A 7,658-nucleotide genomic window follows, 5' to 3' on the forward strand; every position below is an offset into this window, starting at 1 on the left:
TATATATACTTAGTTCAGATTTTTCATGCTACTGTTCTTTGTTTCCTTCTGTTTATCTTTTGAGACTTCTTGTTGGTGTGTGTTTCCTGTGATGTTTATTTTCTACATTTTCTTTGTGTTCAGTTTTCCCCATTCCCTCCTTCTGCTTCCAGCCAATCTCAATACAGTTCCTTTGTCAGCCTCTGCTCCCCTGTCCTGCCATGCCTACATACACCTGGTCTCCAGTACCATTAAACTGCCTGTCTCCCATTGCCTCATCAGCACCAGTCTATTTAGTCTCTCGGGATCTCAGTCTTCTTCACCTCACCTGCAGTCTGGTTTTGTGCTTCCGTACCTTATTTGGTTCACCTCTGCACCTTTCGAAGTCTCCTTTGTTATCGTCTGTTGTTTTTGCTGTCACACCAGCATTTTTGGTTCTTGTAGATCTTGTTATTAAATCATCTCTGCTCGAGTCTTTGAATGACTGCAGTTGTGGAACTTTCCTTCACAAACCACAACAGTATGGTGGTAAGTTACTGCTCTGAAAATTGTCGGTAATTGGGGAAGGTCTGTTCTGCTACCAAGTAAAAGAACAGTGAACACATGCAATAAACTGGTGAAGGTGCAGCAGGCCACAAAAAAGAAAGACCCTCTTCCTGTAGGAAAACCTGATCGGATGATGGACCTCAGATAGTTAGCACCACTTTAATCCTGTAGACTAGTTAGTACTATAAACAGAGTAAGTGCTGGGAGAACCACTACATATAATTAAACCACTGTCAGCATGATTAAAATGGTCTTTTAAAGTAGCTGTTCAGTGAATGAGAATTAGTCAAAGATTTAATCTGTTCATTCTTCTCAGGATCTATTGGATGGTGTAGAGCTGAGAACGAGATATTCATCCGGCTCTGCCTTCACCAACTCTCCTGCACACAGTCACCACGGAGGATCCCCACTGCATTATTATCGCCCCGGTAAGGTAAAAACACACACTTTCAGACAAGACGCAAATAGAGTGTAGCTTCAGGACACACAAACATTTGACATTCAGCTTTCGTCACATGTTGTGTGTTTCATTAGCCTGTGTGTCTTTCTGTTTGGGGCCCATTCGTGCATTTGGTTTGTCTCGCTGTGCTTACCTGGGCTGACTGCAGGCACTGAGAGTGGCAGAAGTTCACCTTATTACAGTCAGCCAGAACCCAGGTGTACCACACCCACCACCTCCACCCTCCACGTCCCAAAGCATTTCCATGTTCCAGGTAGGCTGTTAATCTGAACCCCAACCCTGATCTGTGTAACAACCAAAATAACCCCCTATCACTTCAAACTATAAATAAAATACTTGTTATCAGCAGCTCTGGCATGTGGCTTTTTGTTTTTTGTAAACTGTTGCTGTTTATATCCATTAATCACCACAATAATAAGATGTAAGCCTTTAAAATAAACATCTTTATTTTGATTTTATATGTGCTCACAATTAATTATATTAGCATTTTCAAAGTGAAGTCCTTTTTTAAAACTATAATGCTCAATCCAACAAAGTTAAGTCAGGTTTCTTTTTTGTTGTTGAGATGTTTCTCCTTCATCCAAAGGACTTCATCTGTCCGAGGAGCCACAACAAGCTCAGTCCCACAAGCAGCACACTCACATAGTGGGTTGGCTTTTTAACCTGGATTATTGAGCATGAACTTTGATGTTTTGAATCACTTTGGTAATGGCTGCCTCAGGCAAAAAGGCCTTTTCCTACTCGGCTCCTGTCACCTGAAACATCTTGCGACAGGAACTGAAGCTGTCCACCTTGATTACTTTAAGGGGCTTCAAACATTTGATAATGTCAATAGAAAAATCAAAGCAAATATGTTGTTATTTTTAGTATTTCACCCTGTTTATGGCACCCTGATTTATTGTTTTATACACTACTCTTATTTATTCTGCATTTTTACTGTAGTTTACTGTTATTGTTTTCTGTACTTTATATGTTCTGTCTGGAACATGTCCCTCGTGTAAATGAGTCCCCGTGACTCAATGAGGCTAGCCTGTTTAAATAAAGGTTGAATAAATGAGGAGTCGATGGGGGAGAGGGCAGGCCCCAGAAACCATCTTATCACCAGCAAATTTGTTGGCCCACTATGTGAGTGTGCTGCTTGTGGGACTGAGTTTGTTGTGGCTCCTCAGACTGATGAAGTCCTTTGGATGAAGGATGAAACGTCTCAAAAAAAAAAAAAAAAATCGTCCAGATGACCTGACTGAACTTTGTTGGATTTTTTTTTTTTACCTGGATAATTGAGCATGAACTTTAATAAAATGTTCAATGTAATTGTTTCAGTTTCTCTGTCAAGATAAATCTGGTGGTTTTTTACCAGTTCTTCAGACTAAACGAGTTGACGGGTCTCTCTTGTAAAACAGTCCCCGAGGCTCAATGAGAGTAACCTGTATAAATAAAGGTTGAATGACAGAAACTTGTTAACACTCTGTGGAGTTTATTTGTGTAACAATAACCAAATTAGGACAAAAAATTGTGTTAAAATTAGGTAAATATACTGTTTACATCCATTATCTTCACTTGCTTATTCATTTATGTGTCACTGGTGCCCACGTCCTGCAGCAGCATCCCGTGACCCATGTCACTGTGTGAGAGGCGGGGTAAACCCAGTTCATGTCTCCAGTCCATCACAGGGACACATAGAGACAAACTCTCACTCACACCTAGGGACAATTTAGAGTTACCAATCAGACTAATATACATGATTTTGGTCTGTGGGAGGAAACTGGAGTACCCGGAGAAAACCCACACATGCATGGAGAGAACATGTAAACTCCACCCAAAAAGGCCCCCGGCCAGAATTTGATCATGCAACTTTCTTACTGGGAATGACCAATTCTTCCAGCTGAGCCCCCGTGCTTACATAAAACAAAATCATACAGTAACAGTACCTATTGATCATAAGCAGTTATTTTTAACCCCCTGCTGCTCCATACGGCATTGGTCATTTTGACCCAAAGTCAGCAGGAAAGTTGATTTGTTTTTAGTGTCCGACTAATACTATTAGAAAGTTAAAAAAAAAGAAGCTTATTGTAAACATTCAATTTAGTTCATATAAAAAGAAAAACTGGTGGTCGTAGCAGCATGTTTAACACGTTAGAGAGCATCTTGCAGTGAAAACGTTGTCATTCCCTTTGCCTGCCATCAGTTCGTCTCTTTGTGCAGCTTTTTGTTTAGAAATCTTTTTCCCCCTTTTCAAGCTCCACAGCTGCACTTCCTTCATGTTTGATACGAACGAGCAGAATGCATTTGGTGCATGCTTTCATTCAAAATACCAGATCTCACATATATTTGTTGAGGATGGTCCCTTCAACCCAGGATAGATTTATTTTCCTCCTTTTCCCCCCTTTAAACGGCTTTCCTCTCTTTATTTTTCTCCCGTCTGCTTGTCTTTTGGAGGCTGCGTAAATCAGTGTTTTCTGTATGTCAGGTTGTCAGAATGCTCAGCAGAGCCTCCCCCATGCAGTTTATCACTCGTGCTGTCAGCTTTACGGTTCAGAACACTGTTAATGGATTCAGCTAATTTGGTGGGACAGAACGAAGATCCAGATTAGCCTCCTCCTCCTCTCCTTTCATAATTTATTTTGTTGTGTACCATTAAAAACTGGCTTTTCTTCTGTTCCCAGCTTCTGAGGAAAACAACATCTACCGGAAACCACCCATCTATAAAAGACAAGGTTGGGTGATTTCTTGCAGGGTTATTTTTATTGTCTTTGTTAGGCTTTCTACCTGCTCAGCCCCTTGATTCATGAGTTTATTGTAGCGCATTCTCAGCAAATGATCTTTCTTTGATTATGGCAAAAACTGTAAGATGCTGAATACTTTATTTAAATCTTTCGTTGTCATCTGAAGCCTTCCAATGATGATCTTTAGTCTACTTCTATAGAAAAAGGCCTGCTCAGACTTGATTTAGCAACAATTCTGCACAAGTCCATGAAAAGTTGGCATGAAAAGTACTAATAATAAAACATGTTCATCAATATAAAATGGTATCTAGCATTACTACTACTACTACACCAAATTATAGTTTACCTTCTGTAAAACTGAGTTATAGCCATTTTTGTGTTGGCTAAAATTTTTTAGTTGTGGCATCTTTATTTTAATTCATGAGCTGTAGATGTACGCCCAAATATTTCCTGGGCGTTCTATAAAATCTGTTTTGGTCTACATGATATATTTTTACTAACAGACAGGAAACTACAACAATAAATAGCCAAATTTTAAATTAAAATCTCCCGCAATGTGTTTGGTGGTCTTTTTTAATGACTCTCAGCTACTACTGTGCTAAATTATAGCTTTATCTCTGGGAAACTGGCCAAGATATAGCATTTATTTGTTTAAGATCAGTAATAGAGGCGGCCATCTTGAATCAAGGTAAATCTAAAAGCTAATCAGTTGTAATGTATTTTTCAGACTATAAGGCACACTGGATTATAAGGCGCAATATCAACGAACGGGTCTGTTTTCATCCATACGGCACACCAGATTATAAGGCGCATTAAGCGAAACAAACAGTCAGATAATCAAACTTTATTCAACTCATTCTCAATAACCACGTTATGTTTTCCATGAACATAACACATTAAAGGAGGACACGAGACACAAATATGAGGGTTCAAAACATTCAGTTTATTAAAGCTGCTGTTTCCTGTAAAAAAAAAAATTATTATTAGAAACCCCCAATTCCAGTGTCCACCAAAAAAAACAACAACACAAAACCCAAAGTACAAACTTAAAGGAGGACCTGGTGAGCCGGCCAAAACAAACCAAAAGGTACAGCAGCGGGCCAACCCTATACAGGGCCGTCGAAGCCGCTGCTGATACCAGACTAAATCTTAAAAAAAACTAAAAAAACACCTATTACAAAAGAAGGTGCGAAAACAGGACTACCGGTCCCACCAGGTCAAAATTACTAGAAAAAACATACAAAAATTAACAAATATTACATGTGGTGGCTGAGGCCGCGGGCAGCACGGTGGCGCAACTGGTAGAGCTGCTTCCTCTCAGCGAGCAGGTCCTTGGTTCAAACCCCGGTCCAGGGGCCTCTCTGGGTGGAATTTGCATGTTCTCTCCGTGCATGCGTGGGTTTTCTCCGGGTGCTCCGGTTTCCTCTCACAGACCAAAAACATGCATGTTAGGCTGATTGGTAACTCTAAAATTGTCCCTAGGTGTGAGTGAGAGAGTGAATTGTTGTTTGTCTCGTTTGTCTCTATGTGGCCCTGTGATGGACTTGCGATCCGTCCAGGGTGTACCCCGCCCCTCGCACAGTGATTGCTGGACATGGGCACCAGCGACCCCCATGACCCAAAATGGAATAAGCGGGTAAAGAAAATGGATGGATGGCTGAGGCCGCCGACAGCAGGTCACAGCTCCAGGACAAAGAAAAAACAAAGGTCCCAGAAAAAAAAACGGGCAGCAAAACACAAAAAAATGGTCCAAACAAGGAGGTTCAAAAAGAGAGCGAGGCTGAGAGGTCCAAAAATGTGGGAACATGAGTGTTCACAAAACAGAGTGAGCCTGAGAGGAGAAAAAAAAAGAGAGGGAAGGAAAAGGGGAAGGGGAGATGGGGGAGAAGAGCTCCCTGGGACCAGCCTCTTAAATAGGTGGGGCGGAAAAGGCCACAGCCCAAAACAGTTAAAGGCTAATCAGCCAACCCAAAACCCAAGACGTGTCCCAAGGACAAAATAATAAGGCCAATGTGCCCCAGGCACATAACACCACATAAAATCAGTTTGAGGTCAGTAAGCACAACCAGAGTTAATATATAAGGCGCACCTGATTACAAGGCTCACTGTCAATTTTTGAGAAAATTAAAGTATTTTAAGTGTGCCTTATAGTCCGAAAAACATGGTAGATGTATATTCATTGAATTTCAGCTGAAGGCTTCATTAAAATGCATCCACTTGTTTGTGATATATTTTCACAGTCATTATGAAGATCAGTGTTTTAGTTTTGAGCACCGTTTTAAGAGACGTTATTTTGTTTGAGATAATAAATCCACAGGGAAGTTTTGAATTCATAAAATAAGAGTCCTGCATCAGAATCAGTAGACTGAAGACATGTCATGTTATCATTTCTCCATAATGACTTGCCTAAGCTCAGCTGTAAAGAAGCAGACACTGGAGGAGGGCTGCGACGTTTGAGAGTTGTCACCACATTAAATTTTAGATCACAGATTCAGCTGATGTTTCAAAATGTGAATGAAACCTGAGAGAAGCCGTGCCAAATACGGAGTGTGTAGGCGATCCATCAGCTCCTGCAGCGTTACGGCTCCTCGGAAAGACCTCGGCATGATTGACGCCGCGCTGCAAAACGCTGACAAACTCTTCGGTGCGATCCGGCAGTCTGTGATCTGAGCTGTGTGCAGGAATTTACATTTAGAGCAATGACTCATGTAACAGTAGAGTTTATGCATCGTAGCCAAAATAACACGATCAGCTAAATAAATGCTACAGATTAGGAGCATAATGTATGTGATCAACAGACTTGGCAACTGCTTGAAATGCAATTTTGTTGTGTCTTTGTTTTATTTATAGTGGGACATTTTTGTAGTCTATGCTATTTGATATATTTAAATTTTTTAAGACCACTTGTTGCTGCTGAATTTGTGTAACCATAGACTACCCAAAGAAGGAAGTCACATTGACGTCAACACATGACCTTTGCTATAATGGCACCATCACTTTTGCTTGAATCCCTTCATTACTCTTTCGAGACGATGTCATAAAAAACTAAATGCTAACTTATATGCAAACTGAAAAGCTTTGCAAGCCCATCCTGTCTTATTATATTTATAGTTTTTAGTCGAATCTCAAAATGTGTAACAACTGTTGGTTTAAAGTGCAAAATATGAATTTATACTAAAGGCTTGGGATTCCTTAAAATGCCCATTACCAGTTTTACATGTACCTGGACATTGATTACTTTCTAAATTTCACAAAAATCCATCCAGTGGTTCATTGGATATTTTGCTAACATGACAGACACAGAAACTAAAGCATTATCACCTTTTTCCTTTTGATGGTGGACAATAAAAATAATTGCTAGATTGATGATGTGTCGGCTGCACTTTCCCCTGGAGGACTGAAAGTTCAGAGGTTAAAATAGAAATGTTAATATTCAAGTTGTCTTTTTTTAACCCATTTGACAGATTTTCTTTTCTCCTGTTGTTTTCCTTCAGACATATCTGCCTCGCCAACAGAGATCAGGAGTAAGATCAATGAGAATCTGGTCAACTCCAGTCGTTTTTCCACCTCTAACTGTGACAACCTTTATCACACCGACTCAAACTACTTTCCCTACAGTGGATCTCCCAAAGGTACAGCGCCATCATTTCTGCAGTATTTGCTGACTCAGCATTCTACTGTTTCCGTGGTTTTTTTATTTATTTATTTTTCGTGTGTTATTTGGGACGATACGGTGGAGCAGTTGGTAAAGTTGCCACCTCTCAGCAAGATGGTTGCCTGATTGAATCCCGGTCCGGGGACCTTTCTGGGTTGAGTTTGCATGTTCTCTCCGTGCATGGGTTTTCTCCAGGTACTCTGGTTTCCTCCCACAGACCAAAAACATGCATGTTAGACTGATTGGTAACTCTAAATTGTCTCTAGGTGTGAGTGAGAGAGTGAATGGTTGTTTG

General features: G+C 40.5%; 1 protein-coding gene and 1 long non-coding RNA gene across 2 annotated transcripts in view; both read left to right on the forward strand.

Annotated features, from left to right (window-relative positions):
- LOC119419951 (proto-oncogene DBL) overlaps positions 1-7,658 on the forward strand; it is a 44,453-nt gene that overhangs the window by 30,780 nt on the left and 6,015 nt on the right. The gene's annotated exons all lie outside the window — the stretch shown is intronic.
- Positions 867-7,322, forward strand: LOC119419952. Its single transcript, XR_005187281.1, has 3 exons — positions 867-953; positions 1,134-1,238; positions 7,203-7,322. It is a non-coding gene; the product is annotated as an uncharacterized LOC119419952 (long non-coding RNA).

Source organism: Nematolebias whitei, chromosome 14, assembly GCF_014905685.2.
Source record: "Nematolebias whitei isolate Nwh7 chromosome 14, NemWhi1, whole genome shotgun sequence".
Lineage (NCBI taxonomy): Eukaryota > Metazoa > Chordata > Actinopteri > Cyprinodontiformes > Rivulidae > Nematolebias > Nematolebias whitei.